Source organism: Prionailurus bengalensis, chromosome D3 (assembly GCF_016509475.1).
Source record: "Prionailurus bengalensis isolate Pbe53 chromosome D3, Fcat_Pben_1.1_paternal_pri, whole genome shotgun sequence".
Taxonomy (NCBI): Eukaryota; Metazoa; Chordata; class Mammalia; order Carnivora; family Felidae; genus Prionailurus; species Prionailurus bengalensis.
Window position 1 is genome coordinate 80,700,330 of NC_057356.1, and position 27,843 is coordinate 80,728,172.

General features: G+C 46.7%; 2 long non-coding RNA genes across 6 annotated transcripts; both read right to left on the minus strand.

Annotated features, from left to right (window-relative positions):
- Positions 1-3,611: 3,611 nt before the first annotated feature.
- On the minus strand, positions 3,612-7,340 carry LOC122470831. The gene is made up of 2 exons (XR_006294007.1): positions 5,076-7,340; positions 3,612-4,089 (listed from the first exon to the last, which is right to left on the minus strand). It is a non-coding gene; the product is annotated as an uncharacterized LOC122470831 (long non-coding RNA).
- A 442-nt stretch (positions 7,341-7,782) lies between these two features.
- Positions 7,783-24,414, minus strand: LOC122470832. 5 transcript variants are annotated; one of them, XR_006294010.1, is made up of 7 exons: positions 24,244-24,414; positions 12,818-12,981; positions 11,841-11,974; positions 10,939-11,051; positions 9,342-9,433; positions 8,732-8,875; positions 7,783-8,297 (listed from the first exon to the last, which is right to left on the minus strand). It is a non-coding gene; the product is annotated as an uncharacterized LOC122470832 (long non-coding RNA). The 5 variants fall into 5 exon arrangements; XR_006294008.1 differs by having other exon boundaries at positions 7,783-8,875; XR_006294011.1 differs by lacking the exon at positions 11,841-11,974 and having other exon boundaries at positions 7,783-8,875; positions 10,939-11,048.
- Between the last annotated feature and the right edge of the window lie 3,429 nt (positions 24,415-27,843).

Here is a 27,843-nt window from a genome sequence, read left to right on the forward strand (position 1 = left end):
CTTGGTTTCCCGGGGCTGCCGTGACAAAGTGCCACAACCCAGGTGGCTTAAAGCAGCAAACACTTATCCTCTCGTGGCTCTGGAGTCTAGAAAGCTGAAATCAGGAGTCAGCACGGCCCATGCTACCTCCGAAACACGTAGGGGAAGACCTTTCCTTGCCTCTTCTGGTTCCCGGTGGTTATTCGCGATCCTCGGTGTTCCTTGGTTTATGGCCACAGCGCTCTGGTCTCTGCCTTTGTCACATGGCCTTCTCCCTGTGTGTCCGTGTCTCTGTGTCCAAATTTCCCTCCTTTTAAGGACACTAGCTAGACTGGATTGAAGTCCATTCTAATCCAGTAACAATTTCATCCTAACTAATGACATCTGCAAAGTCCCTATTTCCAAGCAACGTCACATTCTGAAGTACTGAGGGTTAGGACTTGAACGTATGAATTTGGGGAGGGGCACAATTCCACTCACAACAGGGTCTTTCCCAGGAACTCCTGTAACGACACCCTGCTTGCTCTCAGAAACAACCTGGGCAAACTCCGCGGGCAGTCGAGAGGTCGAGCCGTGGTGGTGCCCTCCTTGCGTACTTGGATCGGTGATTTCTGAGTTGATGAGTTACATGTTAGTTAGTCCCATCTTTAATGAGACTGTACCATGAACTACCGAGACTAGAACCTGCTCTGATTCATGCCAGTGTCACCTGCAGTGATGCACGAGCTGCGGAGCTCGGGGGCGAGCTAGACTACCAGGAGACGCCCCGGGGCCAGGGGCTGTCGGCAGAGGTTGGAAACAAAGTGCCCTAATGACAGCTGCCACCCCGAGACAACTAGGATGTGCACATGCCCACGTCTGCGAAAGCGTTCCAGCAGGCGACAGGAAAGGAGGACATGGCCAAAGCCTGGAAGTCCTCCGTGCCCTTCAAGCCAACACAGCTTCAGCATTCCTGCAGACAGCGGGGGCGGGGGGTAGGGGGGGCGGATGAGAACCCTGGGCTGGGTATGTCCACACTGGCAGGGAGTGAGGGGAAAGGTGTATTGAGGCCCGAGACCCCCTCCCAGAAGGGTGAGGCGAAGGGCATGATGGGGGATACGTAGGGTTGGCTCTGTCGCCAGCCCTCAGTGCGTCTACTGAGGCTCCACAGACCCAAGTACGGCGTTGGGACAAGAGGCAGGGGCTGGGACCAGCGTGGGCACGTGGAGTTGGACTCTGCACGGGGAGGGGGGGGGGCTGGATCATGAGCTGGGAAGGTCAGAAGTCAGGGCGGATTAGGGGCCACGACGAAGTGACAGGGGCTGAGAATAGCTGCTCTGGGGAATGAAGGGTGACTGTAACACATCCCCAACAGCACTTTGGAGACAGCTGAGACTGGAACAGCATTTCCGGGGGGGCTCTGTGCTACCAGAACCGTCGGTGTATTTCCCGGGCAGCGGCCCTCAGCACTGGCTCCATGTGAGAGCTGCTCGCGGAGTATTAAAAAATAGCCATATGCCAGAATCCCACCTTCAGAGATGCTGATTTAATTGGCCTCGGGGTAGGACTCACATGAGTATTTTGTTGTTTATTATTTATGTATTGTTAAAGTTTATTTATTTATTTATTTTGAGAGAGAGAGAAAGCGTGAGCAGGGGAAGAGCAGAGAGAGGGAAGAGAGAGAATCCCAAGCAGGGTCCACACTGTCAACGCAGAGCCCGATGCAGGGCTCGAACCCACAAAACCATGCGATCAGGACCTAAGCTGAAGTCAGATGCTTCGCTGAGTGAGCCCCCCAGGCGCCCCACACATGAGTATCTTCTAAAGCACCCTGGGTGATTCTGTTGTGCAGTCGGGCGGACAATCACAGTTATCGAGGGACAAGAGAAGAAGATGGAGAGTTCTTTTATCAACTCCGGGTGAGGAACGGACTCCAGCACCACATTTCACAGTAAACTGAAAACCAGAGCACTAATTATTCGTAAAAGAACAAGTTCTGACAGATGCATCCACCTCTGGGGCCTCCTTTCGGAACAGAGAGGACCATCCTGGCAGGGCTGTCCTGGCACTGAGCCAGCTGGCCCGGAGGGCGAGGCCACATCCCTGGTAAATGGGCACTTCTCCGAAATTCCACGTCTGTGAGGGTGGGTGGTGACGCTGACGAGGCCAAACCGGAAAACAACACCAGCCCCGGAGGGGCACCCACAGAGGTCACCAGCAGGAAGACAGATGGGGCCCGGAGCAGGTCCCCGAAGGCACCTCTGGCAGAACACCACAGAGGCACCCGTGGGGGCCAAAGGTAAAGGGTGAGAGGGAATGGGAGCCTCTCCCGGAGCTCCGGCCCTGTGGGTGGGTGACCCCCACAAAGAGAATACCCCCATCCCACTGCTGCTCAGGAGGTAGGGCCATCCGGCCATCACTACTAAATTGTAGGGCTGGTTCTTACACACAGGGAAAATTAATTAACCTTTTAGCCTCAGTGGGGTGGAAAAATACCAAGTCACCACGCAGGCTTTCCAAAGGTTAATTATTTCACATTTCAGTGCCTCCCGGAAGCACTGAAGATCCTCATCACGGTTTCTTCGCCCGCCCTGGATCCTCTCTCTCTGGTTTTCACTTAAACGGAATTTCAGGGATCTACAATAGCCGAGCTGGCTTGAACTTGGGGACTGACACATAGGAAGGCACCAGAGGGCCTCGCGTCAGTTTCTTTCCCCGAGTTGCAAGTTGAGGGCGTCTTACAATAGAGGGGCCAATATTTATACAGCGCCCTGTGGTTTATGAATCACTTGTTTATCGTCTCGCCAAATCAGTAAATTCTGAAGACAGGTGTAAGTAGATGTGGACCTTGTACCGTCCGCGTACTGTTGGATACCTGAGGCCGCTCATCTCCAGACCACCTTACAGTGAGAGATTTTGGGTGTGGGAGGAACTAACTTCTCTTGATGGAATTCAGGTCAGAGCTGCCATATTGAGAACTCGGAGTCTAAGGAAGAGTCCGGTGTTACAGACTGGCTCATTTTGGCATCACCTGGGAAAAGTGCCGGCCTCGTGGGTGTGTGACCGGACGGTGCTATGGGGCCCCACGTTCAGGAGGACTCTGAGGTTAGAAGGATCACGCACTGGTTGAATGTTCTCCCTTCACCTTGAAAAGATTTTTAAAATATTTATTATTTACTTTTGAGAGAGAGAGAGAACAGGAGGGGCAGAGAGAGGGAAACGGAGAATCCCAAATAGGTTCTGCATTCTTAGCCCAGAGCCTGATGCGGGGCTCGAACCCACACGCTGTGAGATCTTGACCTGAGCCGAAATCAAGAGGTGGACGCTTAACCAACTGAGCCACCCAGGCACCCCGACCTTGAATTTTTTTTCGTAATTTTTAAACAAGGGCTCTTGCCTCTTTATTTTGCACAGGGCCCTGCAAATTCTGTAACCAGTCCTGCCCAGGAACGTCTTAAAAATGCAAAATCTTGCCTGCACCTTCTGAATCAGAATCTGCATTTTAACAGGATCCTCGGGTGATTCCCACGCACGTGGAAATCTGAGCAGCGCTGCTTATAGCACCTCGGAGTTATCTTCCCAGACGTTAGTACAAAAAGGTGTCATTAAGAAGAGAGAAAATATTCTGTAAAACACATGCAGGACAATGAAAACTCTGGCAACCTACAGGTTTTTTTTAAGTGGCCTTAAACTTAGTATCTTGGAACATGCAATAGTCTCAGGTTGTTTCAGAAGACTCACACCAAACAGAGACCTTGGCTCCGAATACTTGTACCCCCACAGGTAGGTTTCCTGGGATTCTAATTCTCCTGGAGCCTTGGGAAAGCCATCCACCCGTCCATTTTGGAAGTCGCTGAGATCATCCACTTGTGCCTCGGTTCTCAATCATTGTGCCGTCCCAACACGCCTGAGAGGCATGGCTCTCCCACCAGGCACCAGGGAGCTCTAAGAAAGGGTGATGATCCCAAGGGGCTGCCCAGGCATCTTGAGAGTCGGGGGGAAGAAAGACATGCTTCAACCCTTGGCACTCCAGCGCTCACCCAGCTGAGAATCACTGAAGGAAACGTCTGTCGTATTTTCTGGGTTTGAGATCTTTGAGTGCATGGTGGCGTCTCTCAGCAGAAGAGCCCCCTGGAAATGAAGGACATGGGTCTCCCTCTCTCTCTGCCCCTCCCCCACTCATTCTCTCTCTCTCTCTCTCTCTCTCTCAAATAAATATTAAATTTTTTTTAAATAAAGCAAAATAAAATAAAAAGACAATACCAACATTTGATGAGATTTTGGAACAATTAAAATTCTCAAGTATTGGTAATGGGAGCATTTCCCAATGAATTTTTAGAATCAGCGTGCCAGTTAAAAAAAAAAATACTGGCATCTTTTTTTTTTTAATTTTTTTTTCAACGTTTTTTAATTTATTTTTGGGACAGAGAGAGACAGAGCATGAACGGGCGAGGGGCAGAGAGAGAGGGAGACACAGAATCGGAAACAGGCTCCAGGCTCTGAGCCATCAGCCCAGAGCCCGACGCGGGGCTCGAACCCACGGACCGCGAGATCGTGACCTGGCTGAAGTCGGACGCTTAACCGACTGCGCCACCCAGGCGCCCCAAAAAATACTGGCATCTTAATTGAGATTACTTTAAATCTATAAACCAGTTTTGAATAAATGACATTTTAACAATATTTAGGTTTCCTCTTCATGAACTTTGTATATCTGTCCATTTGCTTAGGTCTCCTTTGACTTATTTTTTTCCAGTGATGTTTTATAGTTTTCAGTGTGGAGGGTTTGAACGTCCTTAGACTTCTTCCCAGGTATCCAATGTTTTCTTGACCTGGTTTTAAAAGCCGCCATTAAAAAATATATTTTTTCTAGTTACTTCTGCCGGTACAGAGAAAGACAATAGGTTTTGGGCATTTGGAATCCAGCAGCTTAGTTAATGACATAGGTCTCGTGCCTGATCTCCCAGGGCACTAACTCAAATCTCACAATGACTACAATTTCTTTTAATTCATCTACTGCGTTTTAAAATTTTGAGATGCATGTTAGCTAAGCTCCATCAGTGTGCGTGTACGTATGTGTGCGTGTGCACAACCGTGCTGTATGTGCATGTCCCACTTACTCTTATCAGGCACTCTTTGGTCTCCTGCAGCCATTGTGTGACTCTGCACAAGTGTCCCCATGGTTCTGCTTTCCATTCTGTCCCCGCCGGGTGGCCTCATGTGGACCTACCATTCTCTGTGGGTGTCACTGGCGAGTCTCCTTAGTGACAGGAAATCTCACAGGTGGTGAAAGACAAAGGAGTCTCTGGCCCTGTGGACCTAAGTGACAAGGCCCCTCAGGGCCCTGGGAGCCCCAGGGGGACCTTCTCTGTCCTCTGTTCTCTATCTCAAGCACAGGGACACCTCAATCCACCAGTCTGCTCCTCTTGGCCTTCTGGGGTCAGGATGACTCTGGACTGTTTTTACTCAGAACTATGACAACACCTGTGGAGTTTTTTTTCCATACCAACGATGTCCCCAAATCTCTGGACATCAAGTGAGTGCCCTAATGTTGAATTCAAGTCTGACACTGACTACCTGAAGTCCGTGGCAGATTCTACACATTTAAGGGCTCAGTCCCAAGACTGCCCCACTTCAGACACCAGTCAAAAGTCCTAGACTACCCATACTTCTGGCCAACCGGCTATGAATCAGGGGTTCCTACAGCCCCCCTCCTCAGGTTGGATGGTTTGCTAGAACTGCTCACAGATCTCAGGTTAACACTTCTGTTTACCAGGTTTATTATAAAGGAACAGCCAGGAACAGCCAGGTGGAGGAGACACACAGAGCAAAGTGCGGGGGCTGGGGTGTGGGGCTTCCGTGGCTCCTCTGTGCATGACACTACCCCAGCACTTTGTGTGTGTGTGTGTGTGTGTGTGTGCGCACACGCGCCCCAATCCAGAAGTTCACCAAATCTCTCACATCAAGAGTTTTTACAGAGCTTAATCTCCAGCCCCTACTACTCTTCATGGTGGCTGCTAGGTGGGGCTGGGAGTTCCGACTCTCTAACCACTTGGTTTTCTAGTGACCAGCCCCATCCTGGGCCTTTCTAGGACCCAAAACATCCCTTGGCAATCTAGGAACTGCATTCCAAGTCACCCTAGTAGCATAAACCAAGGTGTGGTCAGAAAGAGCTCTTCAGGGATAACAAAAGACATCCCTACCACTCAGGAAATTCCAGGATTTTAGGAGTTCTGTGTCAGGAATGAAGACAAAGGCCAAATACATTTCTTACACCACAGAGCCTCTGCCCAAGCATGTGGTCACTTCTTTTCTCCTTCAGGAGAGACTATGGACCCCTCAATTTCTTCTCAAACTGTGCCCTTCTGGTTCTTGCTCTGGGCTCTGTGTCCAATTCCCAGTAGATGACTCTGACTTTGTGATCTCATTCCCAATGTCCTCTCAATCCCAGCAAAACTCATTCACACCGAGTCACCCGCAGGTCCCAGCAACACCTGCTCAGGTGGGCAAGTGCCTTGGAACTGAGTGTGGAGGAGAAGGAGGCCATGTTCAGGTCTGAGGTTCCAGCCAGCGTGGCCTCTCTTGGTGAACTGGCCTGTGGCTTATCTGTTGGGCACACTGTTAGAAGCATGGCAGGACAAGGCACTGATATACGAGCTTTGTTATTCATCTTTTTCTCTCCCTCCATTTTATGGAAGTAAGCAGGCTCTGAGTGGCCTCTCCTCAGGGAAGGTTTGGTGATCAATCTATTTAATGTCAGTGGCTCTGTTTCTTTTGGAACTGCTTGAGGGGATCCCTTTACGGGCTTCGAGAAGGGAAAGGAAAAAGGCGAATAGGGTCAAGACTAGCAAGCCCTCAGGTCCCTGGTGAAGTGGCAATATTCAGAAAGGATACTTATGTAGGGTGCCATATTACCCAGCCAACTCTCTGGACACTGGAGTTGCCGGTGAGGCAAGGGGTTTGGGGCTTTCAGGCAAAGCATGGCTGGCTGGCTGCTGACTTGGAGACACCATGCAAGCTTGGGCACCATGCAGCAAATAAGACTTAAGACAAAGGGCTCTCCCAGGTCCTCGGGTTTGGCCAAAAACATCAGCAGCTCAGTCCCAGGCTGGAGGATATGTGGGTGTGGTGAAGAGGGAGCTAACGGTTTCCCACTAGCTTGGCGGGATGGAGACTGTTATGGGTTGAATTGTGTCCCTTCAAAAAAGATATTTTGAAGTCCTAACCTCTAGTACTTCAGAATGTGACCCTATTTGGAAATAGGGCCTTTACAAAGTTAAGTTACAAAGTGAGGTGGAACACCTGGGGGGTTCAGTTGGTTCAGCGTCTGACTTCTGATCAGGTCATGATCTCACGATTCCTGGGTTCAAGCCCCAGGTCAGGCTTTTTGCTGGCAGCGTGCAGCCTGCTTCAGATTCTCTGTCTCCCTCCCTCTCTCTGCCCCCCCCCCCCACTGCAGTCTCTCTCCCTCTCTCTCTCTATCTCTCAAAAATAAAACATTAATTTTTTTTTAAGTTAAGTTACAGAGGTACCTGGGTGGCTAAGTTGGTTGAGTATCCAACTCTTGATTTCAACTCAGGTCATGATCCCAAGGTCGTGGGATCAAGCCCCCCATCAGGCTCTGCACTGAGCATGGAGCCTGCTTATCTCTCTCCCTCCCTCTGTGCCTCCCCCCAGCTCATCGGTTCTCTTAGAAGAAAAAATTAAGTTACAAGTTAAAATGAGATCACTAGGGTGGGCCCTAAGCCAATATGACTGTATCCTTAAAAGAATGGAAATGTGGACACAGAAACAGGGGCACAGGGAGAACACCACAAACTCCAGAACTGTGAGACATTCCTCTTGTATAAGCCACTTAGCTTGAGGTACTTCATTACGTCAGGCCTAGGAAACTAACAGAGATTCAGAATTGGATTTAGGAGAAATTAAAAACATAGCATTTCTTACACCCCAGTGAGTTTGTGAACTGAGGTTCCCACTAGCTAGTGACAGGAGTGCTAATTTTCTGAAAGTCAGTGTGGTTTTATGGGAAAAGTTCCTAAAACTGTACAGTATCTTTCAGCTGTCCATTCAAGATTATAAGGAGAGGAGGCTTTCTCTCCTCTAGAAAGCCTTTCCCCCTCCTATAATCCTTACAAGATTGCGCTGAGGTAAATTCCATGCTACTGACAAGGAGCATGGCAGCCAGACAGGGTTGAGGCCAAGAACACAACTTTTGATTCTTGGCCCCAGGGACATCCCATCATTCTTCCTGAAAGAGAACTTTCAGGAAGTTCTTTCCTCTGTGGTCAAAATCCTTCAGGTTGGAATTTCTCTTTATTGTCAGATGATGATCCAGTCTCCTGGCAAAAAAACAGAGACGAAAATAAATTTCCCACAGCTACACTGAACAAAGAAGCCACCATTATGACGGCAGAATGAGAAAAGCCTTCCTTGGCCACTATCCATGTGAAGGTGACCGGGGGCTGTTGGGAGGCAAGTTGCTCAAGAGGAGCCAGTCGGATTCCGGGTTTGGTAAGGGAGCTAATGCAGGCTCAGGGGCATAAATAAAGACATGGTTTGCGTGGTCTGTACCTCACCAGAAATAACCATGCTTGGTGTTGAGAACCCGATTCTCTTGGGGCTCCCCCACACTAGTGTTATGTTGAGAGCACAGGCAGGAGGAACTCGGTGCCAGGAGCCAAGGCATATGAGGAAGGTGCCGTTCTTGGTCTGGACAGGAGTCCAGGCAGGGAAGCAGATAACCCCACCAGGTGAAGGCAGGCTTAGGTCTTACTTGGGAGGTTCCAGGTTCTAGAATGCAGCCGGGGAGGGACATTTCATGCTGGTTCAAATGGAGCTGTCACATAAGGGGCCCCAGAGTGGCAAACAACTGTCCCAGAAAGCATTAACACCAAAGATGGACGGCCACGGATGGAGCCTGTTGGAGAATGAGAGAGAATCACTTCCTAAATTCTAGATTCTCGATGCCCCTCACTGCACGTATATTTTCTAGTAAAATTATATTTCATTCATTTAATTTTTAACACAGGGCACTTTGAGGTTGTGGCAAGTTTAAGGAAATCTTTTTTTCATAACCAATAACAAAAACAGTAAGAATAGAAGCAACCAGAGAAATTGAGAACCATGAAGGTTCTTACAATTTGTCATGAGGCCACTAGGGGGCAGAGGAAGATAGCTATTTGGAGCCACTAAAAAACACTGCAATCCCAATCCTTTTTTCCCCACCACAAAATGCTTGAGCAGAAAAGAAAAAGTATAGTACAAACCAAAAATGGCTTTGCTATTATTAAGAACTGCCAGTATTCTGAGGTGGCTTCTACTTCGTATATAGAATGCTGACTCTCCTTTTAACTACAACTCAACCGGTCAAAATTCAACCATACCTACGATTCAGCGCCGTGCTTCTGACCTTGCCATGAGGACACCCCAGCAGATGTATGTCATGGTCCATGCTCTCAAAGAGCGCTCAGTCAAGCTGGGAAAAGGAGGAACACACACAGTTGCCATTTAGGGTTGATACGGCTGTTTGCTTGGCTGCTGCCATTTGATTTTGAGGGATTCTAAGTCCAGCATATGTCCAAGTATATCAGCCTCAGGTACAGCCTTGTTTTAGTCTCAGAAAAGTTTGAAGTTGTTAGTACATGACACATCTTCTCCACTGCAACCATTCCTGTCTCACAAAGCACAAAGGAAGCAGATAATAATGAGTGGGAAACCAGTCACCAGGCACAGTGGAATAGCACCGGGAGGTACCTGTGTTAGTGTTTCACAGCTTGTGAGAGCCCCTTAGTTAATTATCTTAGGCAGGGAATTAAGGATTTGATGCAGTGATCTTAAGGGTGAATTAAAGCATCTCCCCAAATCCCATGAGGTCTATGGGATAGATCCATGATCTATCATAGAGGGCCTATGATGTCTCCAAATCCCATGAGGTCAGGGCAAAAGATAACATCCCATTCAAAGAAGGCGAGGCACTGAAGACTTATTTCTCCAAGTTCATTCATTCAGCAAACATTTATGAGCTCTGTGCTAGACCTGATGAGTGCCTGAGGGGCTTCTAGAGTAACTGAGGACACAGACACACAGTCTCCAAACAGAGTGCTATTTGAGATGCCATAGAGATATGTACAAGGAGCTACGTGAGCAGAGAGGAGAGGTTCCAAGGCTCAGCTGAGAGAAAGGGGCCCAAGGAGGCTATGTAGAGGTGGTGATGTTCTTAGCTGATTTGACTATCCCCAAGACAACTGGCAATAGCAAAAATAAAACGACCATGGAGGGACACTTCTGTGTTCCAAATTGCACAGGATTCCCACAGAGAACAAGACAGAACAAAACAACATTTTCCCTGTGGAAGGCAAGCTTACAATAAAAATAAAAAATTACAAAGCACTAGAGGACACAGTCACCATGAGTAAAAGTGAATGTCCACACTAAAAATAGCTTTCAGATAATACAATGTTCAGATAGAGTGCATGAAGTAATGTTTAAAATTAAAACCGCAGACGAGAGACTAACTAATGAGGATAAGTATGACCAATGGGTTTGAAGAAGAGCCAAACAGAACTTCTAGAAATGAAAAATGGGATCGTTTCAATGAAGCACTTGGTGGATGGGGCTAAGCAGCAGCTTGGGACACAGCTAAAGAAAGAGTCTGTAAATTGGAAGAAGGAGCCAACAGGAGATAGAAAATACTAAAGAAAGCTTAAGAAACATGGAGGATAAAATAACCAGAGCTATCTTACCCTTAATAGAAATTTCAGGCGAGGCTAGAAAGATTGAGAGAGCGGCAAAAGTCAAGGAGAAACTGGCTGAGATTCTTTTTTAAGGTTTTTCAGAATAGGGAATCCTGAGCAATATAAATAAAAATAAAGGCATGCCCAGACAGATGAGAATGAAACTGCAGAAGTTAGCAAGGGAATAAAGGATTTAATCTCTCTGGATTAAGAAACCAGAAATCAAATCACAAAGAAACAGGCTTACCTGCAAAACAACAACAGTCCAATTGAAAACAGCCTTCTCAGTATCAGCTATGGAAGCCAGAAGACAACGCACGTGCGGACAGAAAATGTAGACTTCAAAGTCTAGCCAAGCTGCTGTTCAAGAGCAAGGACAAAACAGAGACCTCTTTACCCAATAAAAATGGAAGGTTCGCCCCTAACAGATCCTCCCTGAATGAAACACTAAAGAATATACTTCGGAGAAAAAAAAATAAGCTGAATCTAAGCGAAATGGGAAGGATGCAGAAAGGCCATCTGTTTTTCCCTCTCATTCTTCTCCCTGAATCCCACTTCCTCTATTGCCTCTTAGGCCTCCTTCCTCCCAGGTGGGAGACTGGAGAGGATGCCCACAGATTACATCACCTCTGTCCACCTACACATGCATTCTGAGTGCCTCCGGCTGGGGTTCTCTACCAGCTCACCACTCCTGGGACAGGAGGTGACAGCCAGAGGAGCCCCACAGTGCATCAGAGGGCCCCCAAATTGTATACTACAGCTGAGGCTTATAGAAGGGGCTGCACTTTCTGATTTTGTGAGGGAATCTCCTAGATGTCCAGTATGTGTTCCTCCAACTCCTGCAACAGCATCCCATTGGTCGAGGTGGGCCTTTTTGGGGGGTCTCTGAATCTGACTCTAAGACAGAAATTCCAGATGGAGTAGTTTATCTGGAAGACAATCCCAGGAGATGCTGGCAGGGGCAGAGGGACATAAGACAGAGAAGAGGCAGCCAAGAAAGCATGTGGTATCTAACCAGCTACCTCTGGGGGTGACTGAAGCTTAAATCTGCTCAGAAAACTCTGGAAGTCAGTGAGAAACATACACCTCAGAGCAATCCCACCTGAGGGGCAAGGGAGCTGGGGCATTTATACACCAACTCCTATTCACCATTGTTGGGAGTCTGTTCCCGGGGGCATCAATTTCCCAGCACTCTGGCCTGCTGCACAGGTGGAAAAGGGGGCTCCAGGTCAAGAGAAAGTCCTCAGGACACAAAATGAGGTGTCAGCAGTTGGAATTCCAGCCTGTTAGCACTGAAGGGGAAAGACAAGTGTGTGGGTGGGGTTCAGGCAGCACCTGCTATAGCACTTTAAGTCAATGCCTTCAGGAGAATGCACTTTTTTTTTTTACAGGCAGAAATAAAAGACCCCAACAAACTCAGGGCCATGACTCGCTATAGTCCTCAGAGATAAAAGGTGTCTGAGAACTTTCCGTTGCTTGCTGGCAGTTTCTAAATGAACGCCTGCCTCCAGCTCTGAGTTGTCTGGCAAACACTGGGAGGGGCTGCAGGCAGTCTGGAGCTTTTCACTATCATTAAAGTGACAGAATCTAAAAACACCCAAGTGTGTGATTCGTCCACTGGCCTCGCTAATGGCCTGGCAGGCAGTCCGGCAGGTAGACACGTGCTCAGAAAACCATGCAGGTGCAGCTGGCATGCACACAGCAGGTGAGGAATGCCAAAGAAGCAGGAAATTCAAGATATTAAACTTCTGGCTGATTTAAAGTACAAAAAAAAGAGGACACATTTCATATTACTGGTATTTGCCCAGATCTGAGTACTATAAAAAGAACTAGAGAGGAATAGAATTAGAAACCCACCTTTTGGCACTCCTAAAATAAAGTGGAATAAAAAGCTCTCGGGAGTGACAGGAAGAATACCAGGGCAGATGGCCTTACCCACTGCAATTTAGCCCTGGCAGTAACCACAGTGGGAAGACCTGTCCCGTCCCACTGAATGACTTTAATGACCCTGCCCTTCCTCTTCTTTTGTTCGTTTCTATGGTTTACAATTTTATTTTTAAATGCCTGGCATTTTATAAGGTCTCTAACAGCTTGGACATTCATTATTTGCAGGTTGGTTACCTCACCTATAAAATAAAGATGCTAACTTTTGTGCCTCCTCATTTCGGCCTCTTAACTTTCTCTGCCATTCTTTGGATGTGAAGAGGAAGGACTGTTGTTGAGGGCCCCACATCTGTCTTGGCGGCTGTTAATGAGACTGGCATAAAAAGCGGAGATAGTTCCATCCTTCCTAAAAGAGAAGAAAATTATGTAGCAATATCTCTGTACCTGAGCTGAAACAGCCCACAGTACTTGAGTGTTTGTTAGACTTTAACATCAACTGCAGCTTTATCCATCCATTCCATTCATCAGTCCATCTTTTCATCCACCCACCCACCCATTATTCCATCACACCAGCCAGCCAGTCAGCCATCTTTTCTTCCACCCTAACCAACCTTCCATTCATCTATCCAACCAACCCCAGCAGCCTCCCTTCCTTCTTTCTAGATTCCATTCCTCCCTCCCTCCCTTTTCCTTCCTTCCTTCCTTCCTTCCTTCCTTCCTTCCTTCCTTCCTTCCTTCCTTCCTTCCTTTGTTCCTTCCTTCCTTCCATCTTTCATTTAATGCATCTCAAACAATCACCCACCCATCTATCCATCCATCCATTTATCACAACCATCTAATACCTACTGAGTATCTCTGGGATAACTAAGCACTGAAATATGGAGATAAAAAATAATCTTACCCTCAGTAAGTTTATCCTTTAATAACACTTTCAAACAAGCTATAAATGGGGATAATCTATTTTTCTTCTTTTTATTTTAACGGAAATCCTTTTATCTAGAAATATTCGTGAATCTTCCCACATTCAGTGGTAAGCATGTTCACAGGAAAGTGGAAAGAGAATTCTTGAGGCTTTCACTGCAGTTCAGTATGGGGCCCTCAAGCAACTGTCTTTCCAGGAATGCTTTCTCTTGTTGGTTAGCCCCTCCTTTTGAGGACTTTTATTGGATATCGTAGATGACCCTGTTCACTTCTCTGGTGGAGTAGGAATTGAGTCCAAGCCTTCCAGATGTCTAGGAGGGCTCTGGGAATGTGCACGGCAGGTAGAATGAGCACTTTTGGGCCATGTGTTAATCAACGTGGCCCAGCTTCACTTTATTGGCTTGGCAACTGCCAGAAAACCTCCTAACTTCCCCAGTCTCTGTTTCTCCATATTGAGTTATCATGGCTCTGCTGGGTTTTGCACATATTGTGCGCAGTCTGTAAAAAGGGCTTTCAAAACCGCCAACTATTAGAACAAAAGTATTTCTTTTTAAAAGTGCTTATTATTTCTGAATTACATAAATAATAAGGGTTGACAGTAGAAAGATCAGGAGATCTGAGGAAAAAAACTAAAACAAACAATCATAAAACCATTGTAGTCTGACCACTCGATTTCCCTGAGATGTGTTTGTTGACTGGGAAAGATATGGACGATAAGTGTTCAAGATGAAAAACCAGGTGCTGTAACAGGATATATGCTACTGGTCCTGTTATTAAAGACTATATTTTTGTATATATACATATAGCTGGAAGGTTATTTTTTTATTTTTTAATGTTTTTATTTATTTTTGAGACAGAGAGAGAGCATGAGCAGGGGAGGGGTAGAGAGAGAGGGAAACACAGAATCCCAAGCAGGCTCTAGGCTCTGAGCTATCAGCCCAGAGCCCAACGCGGGGCTCAAACTCATGGAGTGTGAGATCATGACCTGAGCTGAAGTTGGACGCTTGACCAACTGAGCCACCCAGGTGCCCCTGTAAGGTTATTTTTAATTATCTTTACTTGTAATGCTAATACATAATATCAGAAAAGTCAGATGAATAAAAGACAAAAACTGATCCCGACCTACTATCTAGCTATGGTCACTGATGATATGTTGGCATATTACCCTTACAGAGTTTACTTACTTTTATATTTCTATATTTTACAAATGTACCAAACCATATATGCAACTATGTTACTTGCTTTTCCATTCTATAACAAATGGCCAACTTTCCATGTCAGTACATATACTTTGTGGTATTTGAATTAGCTTTGAGTATTCTGTCCTATGGATATACCACTGTCTTACGGGTATGTCATCATCCCCTGATGTTGGGACATTTAACAGGTGCGTCTTCCAAAAGTTGGGAATGTTTCGCTTTAAACAGTATGTAATCAAGACCCTAACAGTGAAATCTCTGTGCCCATCCATATTGCCAAATTGCATCTCAGAAAGGTTGGACTAATTATTCTCTTATTGTAGCATAGGAGAATCCTCACTACCCCCCGAGAATAAGAATATATTTATTTAAGTGTAAACTGGTAACACCTTCATGCTTTCAACAATCAATATACAGAAAGAGAAGTTTGGAAAGTCTAGAAGGAGCGGAAAGGAGAGTGGATAACTCCAAGCCTTATCCCCAAGGAGAGTGGATAACTCCAAGCCTTATCCCCATCAGTCTAGGTGCTCCACGGGTAATCCTGTGAAGGCAAAACCAAGGAAATACAAACATAAATTCGTATCTTCCAACCCTTTAGATAAAAACGTAGATTAAATACACTGCCCTGAACCTTGCTTATTTTTATTAATGGAATACTGTAGAGTTCTTTCCATGTCAATAGTGATAGCACATCTCCTCTTTTCTCCCTGCATAGAGTTCATCCCAGGGAGGCAGTAAATGTGGTAAGAGCCACCTGTCGCTTCCATTGTTTTCTATCACAAACAATGTTGCAATGAACAATCTCAATGCATTGTATGTTCTCTGTGCACACGTGCAGCTATAGAAGTGGAATCATGTATTTGCAATTGCTGACAGGCCACATCCCCCTTCATAATGGATATGTCGAGTCCCATCCCCACTAGCAATGTTCCAAGGTGCCTGCCCTTGCACAGACTGGCCCACAGGGTGTGGTATTAAACATGAGGATTTTGGCCAATTCAGTGGGTGAAGATGGTATTTCGGGGTTGCTTTCTGTGAATGTGGCCCACATTTGCTCATCCTCCTCTCCCTTTCCTTCCTTCCTACTTTCCTTCCTCCCTTCGTCCCTCCCTCCCTTCGATTTCTAGGAGTTCTTTATGTATTAGGAAGAAGAGTAGGCCTTTTTTTGTCATGAATTACAAAACTGTTCTTTCCATTTTTCATTTTCTAAAATTTAGCGTATGGTCGTTTTTTTCCTTTCTGTGCAAAAGTTTTAAAAATATAGAACATATTAGTCTCAGGGCACCTGGGTGGCTCAGTGGGTTAAGTGTCCAACTTCGGTTCAGGTCATGATCTCACGGTTGGTGAGTTCGAGCCCTGCATCGGCTCTGTGCTGACAGCTCAGAGCCTGGAGCCTGTTTCAGATTCTGTGTCTCCCTCTCTCTCTGCCCCTCCCCTGCTCATGCCCTGTCTCTCTCTCTCTCTCAAAAGTAAACAAACATTAAAAAAAATTTTTTTTAATATACAACATATTAGTCTCACTGTGTCCCTGGATTTTGAGTCTTGAAATGTGAAAGTGGGATGTTCTTCAGGAGAGAGTACATCGTAGGCGTCTAGGAGCCCATTTGCTGGCTGAGACCCACAACCTGCCCCAAATCACACACGGGGGCTGTATCTCCTTGGGTTATCAGAGGCTGGCTGCCTTTTTCTTTTCTTTTTGTTAAGCCTCATTTCATGGGAACAGGAACGCTGTAAGTATCTCACAAATCCATTTAGAGAGAACAGAGGGAACAGAATCAGGAGTGGGCTTAGGTCAGAGGAAACATAACACCATCAGGCCTCTGCAGTCCTCCCCGCCCCCAGCTGGCTGGAGTGACTTGGGCTGCAGTGCGCGGACCGCCCACAGGGGGCAGCACTGCTGAATGAAAGCAGACACGACACGCTCAGATTGTGTGGAAGCGTGTGAGCACACTTCAAGGGATTTTAGACTGCCCTGATCCCAACCCATGGATTTATAAACCACGTCCTACAGAAATGCAGAGATCATTCCACATCGCCGAGTAAGTAAGGATGTGCATGGGCAACATTTCCTGTGTATCTTTGCCTTTCTTCCCGGCTCTGATGCAGCGTTCTAGGAGAGTCCTGGGGGGTTTAAGAATCCTGCAAACGGATTCTAAGTCCAAGAAGCTTGCACGCTGGCCATAGACGCTCAGCTCCCTCAGCCCGGTCGTGTGCTACCAATGAGAACACCCAACAATGAAAGCACTTGGGGTGCCAGCCACTGCTCCAAGCACCTCACGCAGGTGACTTCACTTTATTTCCACAACCACCCCCTGCTATTACCGCCTCCCACAGGTGGGAAAACGAGGGACAGAGAGTTTAAGAAACTTGCCCCAGAATCCCCCCTAGTGAGCGGCAGAGCTGAGATCTGAAGCCGGTGCAGCCTGCTCCCGGGTACATGTCAGCACGCAGAGCGGCCTCCATTAATTACAACACAAAACCAGAGAAAATATGACTTCAAGGGAAGACGGGAAAGACAGTCACAAAGAAACACAGGTGCAAGAAACAGGCGAGGAAGGCCGCTGCCTTCCCATCCGGGGGGTACTGCTGCTGCTGTAAATCCCCGGCCACTGTGAGCACCCCGCTTTGTGCTGGGGAGCAAGCGGGGCTGCGAAAAAGGGACCCCCGGATGCCAGGCTCAGCATTTGGCTCCCCTAGCTCAGCGACCTGGGGCAAATAACTTTCTTTTTCTTCCTTTTTTTTTTTTTTTTTTCTTATAGTGGTAAAATATACCTAACACAACATTTACTATTTTTGTTTGTTTGTTTTTAAATTTTTTTTTCAATGTTTATTTATTTTTGGGACAGAGAGAGACAGAGCATGAACGGGGGAGGGGCAGAGAGAGGGAGACACAGAATCGGAAACAGGGTCCAGGCTCTGAGCCATCAGCCCAGAGCCCGACGCGGGGCTCGAACTCACGGACCGCGAGATCGTGACCTGGCTGAAGTCGGACGCTTAACCGACTGCGCCACCCAGGCGCCCCTGTTTGTTTGTTTTAAAGTGCACAATTTAGGGGCACCTGGGTGGCTCAGTTGGTTAAGCGTCTGACTTCGGCTCAGGTCATGATCTCACGGTCTGTGGGTTCGAGCCCCGCGTTGGGCTCTGTGCTGACAGCTCAGAGCCTGGAGCCTGTTTCAGATTCTGTGTCTCCCTCTTTCTCTGACCCTCCCCTGTTCATGCTCTCTCTCTCTGTCTCAAAAATAAATAAATGTTAAAAAAAATTAAAAAAATAAACAAAGTGCACAATTTAGCAGTGGTAAGAGCATTCACAATGTTGTGTAACCATAGCCATGGTCCATTTCCAGAACTTTTCATCACCCCAAATAGAAACTCTGTACCCGGTAAACAGTGACTCCCCACCCCACCCCCCTGGCCCTTGGGAACACCTGTTCCACTTTCTATGGCTACCTACGGCTACCTATGGCTACCTGCGGACTACCCTACGCACCTCATGTAAGTGGAATCACGCGGTCATTTGCCCTTTTGGGTCTCGCTTATCTTGTTGAGCATAATGTTTTCAGGGCTCCTCCACGCTGAGCACGGATCAGGATTTCACTCCTTATTCAAGTTCAGGAACACTGTGTGCATATACCACGCTTCGCTTATTCAGCCATCTGTGGGTGGGTTGTTTCCACCTCTCGGCTGTTGGGAACAGAGCCGCCACGAACGTCATTCTACACGGATCAGCCTGAGACCCTGCTTTCGATGTTTCGGCATCTACACCTCACAGTGGAATTGCTGGGTCACATGGCAAGTCTATGTTTAACGTTTTTGAGGAGCCGCCAAACTCATTTTATTTTTAAACAGGAGATTCCCCCCACCCCCACCCCCATTTAGGATCCTGGACATAAATAGGCTTCCTAATTATTTCCCGGGGCCAACAAGCAGAGTTTTCCAGCCCCTTCTCCAGGAAGCAGCAGCCCTTCCAATGTCTCGTTAGCTCAGGGCTCAGCTCTACCTTCCGCCCCCAGGGGCCCAGTGAATGGAGTGCAAGCACCTGTTTGTGGGTCCTTTCCTCTCCTCACCTTGACTCTGCACCAGCCTCTGACCCAGCGGACCCCACTTCCTTCTGCACGTCTGTTTCCTTTATAGTTGCTCCCTGTATACCGTGTAAGCTCTGTGGAGCAGGGACATTTTTTTCCTCTTACCTTCTGTTATATCCTCAAAGCCTAAGATGGAACCTGGAACATAGGAGGAACTCAGGAAATACTTGGCACCGAAGACAAAGTGCCGTGTGCTTCCATAGCCTTTCTATTCGTGGTCTCATTGAACCCTTATAACACTCTGCGAACCCCACTTATCCCTAGGGCCAAAAAACAGGACGGGAGAGTTTGAATAACTTCCCTAAGGTTACATGGCTAGTAAAATTTACATTCTACCTGTAATCCAAGTGATAACCGCACAAGCGTGTGCCAGCGTCACTGAAGGAAACCAGTTCTCTTCAAACGACCCACAAGCTATTCTTGAGGCCCTAAGGATGCCGCCCCTGCCAGTGGGCATGCTCCTGCCCCTTCCTGAGTCTGGACTTGAAGACCTGCGGCATGACTGTCTTCCGACCCCTCAGCGAGGACCTTCTTAATGCCCCACACAAAGCAGAAGCCAGGCAGTGACAGGTCATAGAACTTTCCTGACGGTGTGAGGATAATGAAAGCACCAACCGGAAAATAAATTGGCAACACCCTCAGGCTCACACCTGCACCCAGGGCTCGTCATCGTCCTGCCCATTCTCGCTACCGGCCTAGTCCCTGGTTCCCCACAGAGCCAGGCAGCCGGGGCCACCACTGTGGTCCGGGTGTCCCCCAACCTCCATGTTAGTTCGTTCTGGCCGCCATAAGAAAGCACTGCAGACTGGGTGGCAGCTTAACAGAAATTGATTCTCTCACATTCCTGGAGGCTGAAAGTCTGAGATCAAGGTAGCATCAGGGTTGGTTTCATCTGAGGACTTTCTCCGGGGCTCGCAGATGGCCACCTTCTCCCTGTGTCCTCACATAGCCTTCCCTCTGCGTGTGTCTGTGCACAATCTCTTCACGAGGACAGCACTCAGATTGGACGAGAACCCGTCCAACTGACCTCACTTTAACTTAATGATCTCTTTAAAGCCCCTATTTCCATATACGGTCACATTCCGAGGTACCGAGGGGTTAGGACTTCAACACAGGTACGGGGGCGGGGGGAGGGGGCAGACAATTCAGCCCAACAGGACTCAGCCCAAAGAGTACGCTTCTGCACTTTGTAGGAACCTAAGAATCCGCTCCAAGTTGTGCCGATCTCACTGACGTCCTCCAAAGAGGACTACTAACAGATCTATTCTTCTCAGCTCCTCCAGTCAAGTGGGGAATTTGCCCAAGTCACAGGGTTACCTATAAAAGGAAATGGGGTGCCTGGGTGACTCAGTCAGTTAAGTACCCGGCTTTTAGCTCAGGTCATGATCTCACAGCTCGTGAGTTCGAGCCCCGTGTCAGGCTCTGTGCTGACAGCTCAGAGCCTGGGGCCTGCTTCAGATTCTGTGTCTCCCTCTCTCTCTCTGCCCCTCCCCCACTCACTCTCTGTCGCTCTCTCTCTCAAAAATAAACATTTAGAAAAAATTTTCAAAAAGGAAGTGTGTGTCTGGTGGGGATGATGGATTGAAAGGGCCCACCAAGCCATAAAATTGTAAGATTTTCTATTTCCACAGTATTTCCACAGAACACCAGTTATGAGGTGGTGTGGAAAGGGGGGGAAGGTCGAGGTGCCACGCTGGACATGGGAGTGCACCCTCAGTTCAGAATTCTGCTCATCCTAGAATCGAAGCCCGATTTTAATCCTACGAACAGAGCCACTGCCCATCCTGAAGGAGCAGGATGCCTTGCTTCACACGTATCCGTGCGGGACCACAAAGCACGGCTTTCTTCCTCTCCTGGAACCAGAAATTGAGGTCTGTTCTCCACTCATCTGCTCGCCAGCTCTTGGCAGCCTTCTCTGGACCTCGGGGCTCTTTGAGTACTTCCAGTCTTTGTTCAAATAAGCAGCCTTCTGATGGCTGGCCCAGATGTGAAGCCCACATCTGGAAACTATCCCTTGTCTCGGCCCAGGCGTTCAGGTCTGGGAGATGTGTGAGTGTCGGGCACGCCCACGCCCTGCCTGGAGATCCCCGCACAAGGTCCTGTGCAGGACAGAGGTTTTGGAGGCTGGCAGCTTGGACTGGAGACAGTGTGTTGGGTTAAATCCCAATGAGAAGTCAGTTGGAAAATGCTGGGACCTGCCAACACATGGGCGCCCCATCCTATCATCCTTCTTCGGTCTTCTTGGTAGGGCCCACAGTATCAGGCCCGCCACAAGCTTCCAGCACGCAACCCACTGAACGTGCTACATCTTGCTGATGCCCCCCATTTTGGCCCAAGGATGGAAAATGTCCAAGCTTGGGACTCAGTCTCCCAGTTTGGTGATTCATACCTGAGATTCACGGGGCGGGCATGAGGGTGAGTTCAGCGGGCTCTTATTCTTAAAGAAACTGCTGTGCTATGAAGCCAAAAAACTAGTATGACCCCATTTGGACCCACATCAGGAAGGACACGCTCTGTTCACCATCCCGAAGGAACAGTGAGCAGCAGAGAGTGGTTTGTGTGCAGGAAGGAGGTGGCATTTCTGGTAGAACCAAAGTTTGTCTGAGCAAGTGCTCGTATCAGGTACTTGGGTCAGTCCCCATGGACAGATTTAGGGTCTGACTGTTCCTATGAGCCCAGAAGGATCCTCACTGATACGCCTGCCTGACCTAACCTTTTTCTCCCCTCCCTTGAATGCGTTCTAAAATTTCTCAAGTAGAAAAAAAAATTTAAAAACAGAAAAAAACAAAAAAACTATTCCTCAAATTCCAACAAAAGGAATAACCACTGTTAACATTTCGGTTTATAAATGCCAAGCCTTTTCTCATATGCATGGACAAATACTTCCTAAAATAATGAAAGGCAACATTCTATAACCTAATTTCTATTTGATATCTCATAATACTTCTGTATCAAGACGGCACGACTACATCTGTGCTCTTAACAGCTGTACTGCTGCTCAAGAGAGGACCAAAAATCTGTGGAGGCATTTTTAGTTGTTACAACAACGGGGGTGAAGCGGGGGGGATGGGGGGTGGATATGCAAAGGGCACTTAGAAGGGAAGAGACCAGGAAACTGGATGTTCTATAATCCTTAGTCCTGCTCAAATTTTGAATGTCCTGATGGATATTCATGAAGGTGGGAAAAAAACCTATTCCTAATGATTTCAGCTCCAGACCTAACTCCACTTGACATATAAACACAAGGCTTTTTGGCATGATTTAAGTATACACTGAATTTTGTAACAATGCAACTAATGAGTTCTGTTTTATTTACACTTTTTACTATAAATTGTCAACTCAACTGTTTCGAAATCTCATCAGGAATGGCAAAGCCGCCCATAACCTTTGAGTCACCACTACAGCCACCTGGATCTCTGTTGTAGTCATTGCATTCATAGTGATTATACATATATGGGAATCCACTATTCCACCTTTTCTTTCCGAAAGTCAGATACAGACAGTGTCTGTAACATTTCGTGGAACTTTGTTTTACTTCTATTAAATCCTAACTTATTTAAATGCAGATTCAAGCATCTGGAATCTTCATTATATCTTCAAATGTAGTTGTGCCTAAAAATTTGCAAATTGAAACTATTATCTGTTGGCTCTGTACATCCCTTGTGAGCCCTGCTCTCCACCTCTAGGGCCAGAAACCTCCAAGTTACAGCTTCCAGATTCCTTCCCATCTGGCTTCTCTGAGGGTCTGCCAATGGGAGGCACTGGGGAATGGAAGAGATCAGGAAGATCCCTTTTCCCCCTGTCTTTTGGGTCGTGTGGTGTGCCCGGTGTGGTGTGCAGGGGGGCAGACACGGTGGCCTTGCATTCGGAGGCTCTGGGGGACATCATTTTCCCCTTTGCTTCTCCAGCTCCAGGGGGTAGTGAGTTCCTGTAGTTACTAATCCTGGATAACCCTACCTTCCCCCATATGCTCATCCAGCCCTGCCCAAACCTTTATAACCCGTTCCCTAGATTAACTTGCTTCTTTTGAAATACTTAGAGTGGTCTGTTTTCTGACTGGACACAGAAAGGATAAAAGACACTTAGGATTTTACTCTATTTAACTTGTTTATATTAGGCCATCATATCCTTTTTCTTTAAAAAATTACGCACTTGCAGGGTGAAAGGGCACAAACTTCCAGCTATAAAATAAGTCATAATAAAGAGAAGGAAGGAAGGAAGGAAGGAAGGAAGGAAGGAAAGAAAGAAAGAGAAAGAAAGAAAGAAAGAAAGAGAGAGAGAGAGAGGAAGTCAGTCACGGGGAGGTGTGCACCATGACTGTAGTTAATAATACTCTATTACATATTGGAAGGTGAAGGTTGCTGAGAAAGTAGATCTGTAAAGTTCTCATCACAAGGGAAAAAATTTGTTTTGAAAGTAGGCAAGGCAATGAATGTCAGTAGTCATCATGGTCACCATTTTGCAACGGACACAGGTACTGAATCATTTTGGGGTACACCTAAAACTAATATGTCAATTATCCTTCAATTTAAAAAAATACGCACTTGGATAAGTATATTACCTATGAATTTAATTTGGGGTTAACAAAGGGGGGTGTTGCGAAATATTGATTACTATAATAAAGCGGTGTTGAGAGTGTTGGCGAGAATACGGACACGTTTGCTGGTGAGCTTTTGTGGGTGGAAGTGTAAATGGGTACAGCCTTTAGGAAAAACAGCATGAAGTCCCCCGCAAAATTAAAAACCGATCTACTCTACGCTTCAGCCATCCTACTTCCGGCTATTTCTCTAAAGGAAATGAAGTCAGTATCCAAGAGATCGTGGCACTCTGGGTTCGCTGCAGCCTTACACCGAGTAGTCAAGAAACAGTAATGCTTATGTCCACCAGGAGATGAATGAATAAAGAAAACATGATCTCTCTACCCATAATGGAGTATTATTCAGCCCTAAAAATTAGAATTCAGAGATGCTGAGGGAGGAATGGGGGGAGCCAGGGAGCGGGGGGGGGGGGGGGTTGGGGAGCGGGGAGAAGTGGGTCCCCGGGTCACCGCCTGTTGGGATATGAGATGAATGAGTTCCAGGGACTCTAATGTAGAGCTGGCGACTCTAACTAGTGACACCGTATGGTGTATTTTAAATTCGCTGAGACAGTGGTTTCCGGTGTTCTCACCCCACCCAAAGCCTGGTAACTTAGCTTCAGGTGGGAATCATTTCGCAATGCGTAGCATATTAAGCCATCACATGGTACTCCTTAAATACACATTTTTTTTTTTTTTTTGTCAATTATACCTCAATGAAGCCGACAAAGGCTTATTTTTGAAAGTGGTGTCGGGCCTGACAAAGTTGAAACCCACTCAGGTACGTCATCAGGGGTAGTTTCCCGCAGGCCCACATTCCCCTCTCCGACACCGAGAACTGAGCCTTTCCAGGACGCCGGTGCCACTGGAGTGAATACCCGGGTACTCACAGCTCTCAGTGCACTGCAAACCCTCCGATGACTGCGTCTAACAGAACTCATTTCTGCCGCCTCTCCCCGCCTTCCTGGACGCGCATTTTCGCAAAGACCCACAAAGCCTGCGCTTGGGGAAGGCGCGGCGGCAGCCGGGGCTACGTGGGGGGTGGGCAGGGCGCAGGCGCCCGCGCGCGCGCACGGGGGCGCGCAGGGGGCGCGTCCACGGCGCTCGGCCCGCGCCGCCGCCGCCTGGAGCCCCCGCCCGCGCTCTGCGCAGACGCGGCGCACGCCAGCGCCCGCCCCCGTGAGGCCGGCCCCGCCCCCGAAAGCGGGTGGTCCCAGAAGAAGGGGCAAAGGCCCGGGTGCGCCGAAGCTGAGGCGCGGAGCGGGCGCGGAAACCGCTCTCCCGCCCTTGCCCGACCTCTGCCCTGCGGCCAAGCCGGTCTGTGAGCAGAGGGTTTTGCTTTGACGCCTAGGGTTCTGAAGATACAGGCCCTCTACACGGAGCTACCATTTTTGAAAGGGCTTCGTATGAGTCTCTACAGAGACCCATACATCTTCTAGCTTTCATCACAAGCCTAAGGAGATACGTATCTAGTCAACTCTTCAGCTTCTCACCATATTTCATGATTTCCACCCGAATGCGAAATCTCGTGAAATCCTTGGCTTCCGCTTCCCGTTCGCCCACCGGATCCAGCCACTCATCAGATCCAGTCCATTGGGCAGCCAGGGGTTTCTGCACGTCGTCACACTCTCCATCCTGACGTCACCTTGCCAATTCGTCCCAGGGATTACAGCACCTATTGGTTTCCTTCTTCGGGTCTTCATTTTCCATTCATATTCCAGCTGGAGTAAGCTTTCTCAAATTCAAATGTGACCATGTGGACGATGACGACCCTTCAGGGCTTTCCTAGTTTTAAGATAGAGTTCAAAGCCCTTAATAAATCTCAACTGGTCCCCATTCCTAATATTTACCGTTTCTTCATTGTTTCTGTATCCTTCTCCACATTCTGTCCATCCACAGACAAATGACTCCAGTTGATTGATAACAACATTAACCTCTGATTTGTGGGGGAAAGGCTAGGATTAAATAATAGGCAATAATAGCGTGCAAATGGGGAGGAGCACGACTGGAGTTTAAGCTTTCTACATTTCTCAATAGTACCTCGGAGTTACTAAGTTTTTTTTAAGTATGCATGCTAACACTACAGTAACCACCAAAGAAAGACCTATTGCACACCATTTCCAAATAAATTCTTAAAAAGACCAAAACCAATAAAATAGTAGAACAAATAAGACCGAGATCCAAATATATCAGTAATCACTATACATGTAAAAGGACTAAACACTCCAATGAAAAGACAAAGACTGTCAGACTGGACAAAAAACAAAATCCAGATATAGGCTGTTTAAAAGGGCTACTTTCTTGGGGCACGGGGGGGGGGGGTGTCGGGGCTCAGTTGGTTAAGTTTCCGACTTCGGCTCAGGTCATGATCTCACTGTTGGTGAGTTGGAGCCCGGAGTCAGGCTCTGTGCTGACAACTCTCAAGTCTAGAGCCTGCTTCAGATTCTGTTTCTCTCTCTGCCCTTTCCCAACTCATGCTTTGTCTTTCTCTCTCAAAAATAAATAAACATTAAAAAAAAAAAATAGAGGTGCCTGGGTAGCACAGAGCTGGCTTTGGATCTGTCCCCTTCTCTCTCTCTGCCCTTCCTCTGCTCATTCTGTCTCTCTCTCAAAAATAAATAAACTTTAAAAACAGAGATACTTCTTAAATGTTAGAGTAGACTAAAAAGTCAAAGGGTGAAAAAATCACAAACCAAGAAAAATAACTGACCAAAAGAGAAATCAAGTAGTAATATTAACATCAGACTAAGTAAACTTTAATATGAAAAGCATTACTGGAGAAAAAGGTCATAACATAACGAATGACAAAAAGTCCAATTTAACATTTACAAATTTGAATGCAACTAATAACAAAACCTCAAATATGTATAAAACAAAATTGATAGCTCCATGAGAGACATTACCAAACTCACCATCTCACTTAGAAATTTTAACACCTATTTGGTAAGTATTTCAAAGCGCTGACATATAGGCGATAATCTTAAATACAAATTAGAAATAAAAAATATAACTAAAAAAGCCCCATGGGTTTGGAAGCATGCATAAAACGTTTAAAATCTGTTCATGTACTGAAAACGAAATTATAATTGAAATTAGAAAATACTCAGAACTACACAGCAACTTAAAATAATGTATCAAAATGTGTCCAATGAAGCTAAAGTGGTACTTAGAGAAGAGTTTATAGCCTTTGATGTTTATATTAGAAAAGAACAAGATCTAAAACTTAATAAAGCAAAGAGCCAGCCAACTTAAGAATGAGGAAAAAAAAAAAAAAGCATAAGCCCAAAGAAAGAAGAACGATAATACAGGGAAAAACGGAAGTTAGTGAAACAGAAAATATATTTTAGAGAGGATCAACAAAACCAAAAGTTGTTTTCTGGGGGAAAAATACAGCAATATTAACCAAGGGGGGAAAAGCACAAATAGTAATAGAAATTTTAAAAGGATTATAACAATAATAGGAATTTCAAAGGTGCTGCAGACATTAATCAGATACCTGGAGGATATTACAAATGATAATGAGTGGTCATGTGGCCAATTAGTCACCTTGGTAAAGTCCATTCCTCTTTTTTTCTTTCTTTTTTTTTTTAAATTTTTTTATTCAACGTTTATTTATTTTTGGGACAGAGAGAGACAGAGCATGAACGGGGGAGGGGCAGAGAGAGAGGGAGACACAGAATCGGAAACAGGCTCCAGGCTCCAAGCCATCAGCCCAGAGCCCGACGTGGGGCTCGAACTCCCGGACGGCGAGATCGTGACCTGGCTGAAGTCGGACGCTTAACCGACTGCGCCACCCAGGCGCCCCTATTCCTCTTTTTTTCAAGGAGATTTTCTGTGATTTTTTTTTTAAGATCAATTTTTAAGTAATCTCCACACCCAAGGTGGAGCTTGAACTCACAACCCCGAGATGAAGAGTCACGTGCTCCACTGAATGAGCCAGCCAAGCACCCCAGTCCATTCCTTTCTAAACAAAATGTCTGAATTAGCTGATGTCAAATATTCTGTAAAGCAGTGCTTCTCACAAGTTAATAGGAATTTTGTTAAAATGCAGATTCTGATTCAATAGGTCTGAGAATCTGCATTTCTAGTAAACTCCCTAAGTGATGTAGATGTGCTGGTCCATATTTGAGTAGGGAGGCCTTAAGGCATTATCACCCTGTACCCTGGTCTTACGGTCTTTTTTGACAAATTCTATCCTGCATTCTGTGCTGCCGTTTTTCAACACTCACTCCCAAACTCCCAAAGCCTTCCCATGCCACCCAGATATAGTAAGGCTAAGATTCATCAGCTGAAACCTTAAATAACCTTAGAGAAGCAGGAAAAAAAAAAAAACCCATAAAGCAAGCCCATACCCTCTAATTTTACTACAAGTTGCAACTAAAAGGACAGCATTCCTAAAAGAGGACACCTGCAATTAAGCCCTCTTTTTTCTTTTGTTTTTTTGTTTTGTTCTGTTTAGATGAACCAATTTACTCTGTATTATGGGAAAT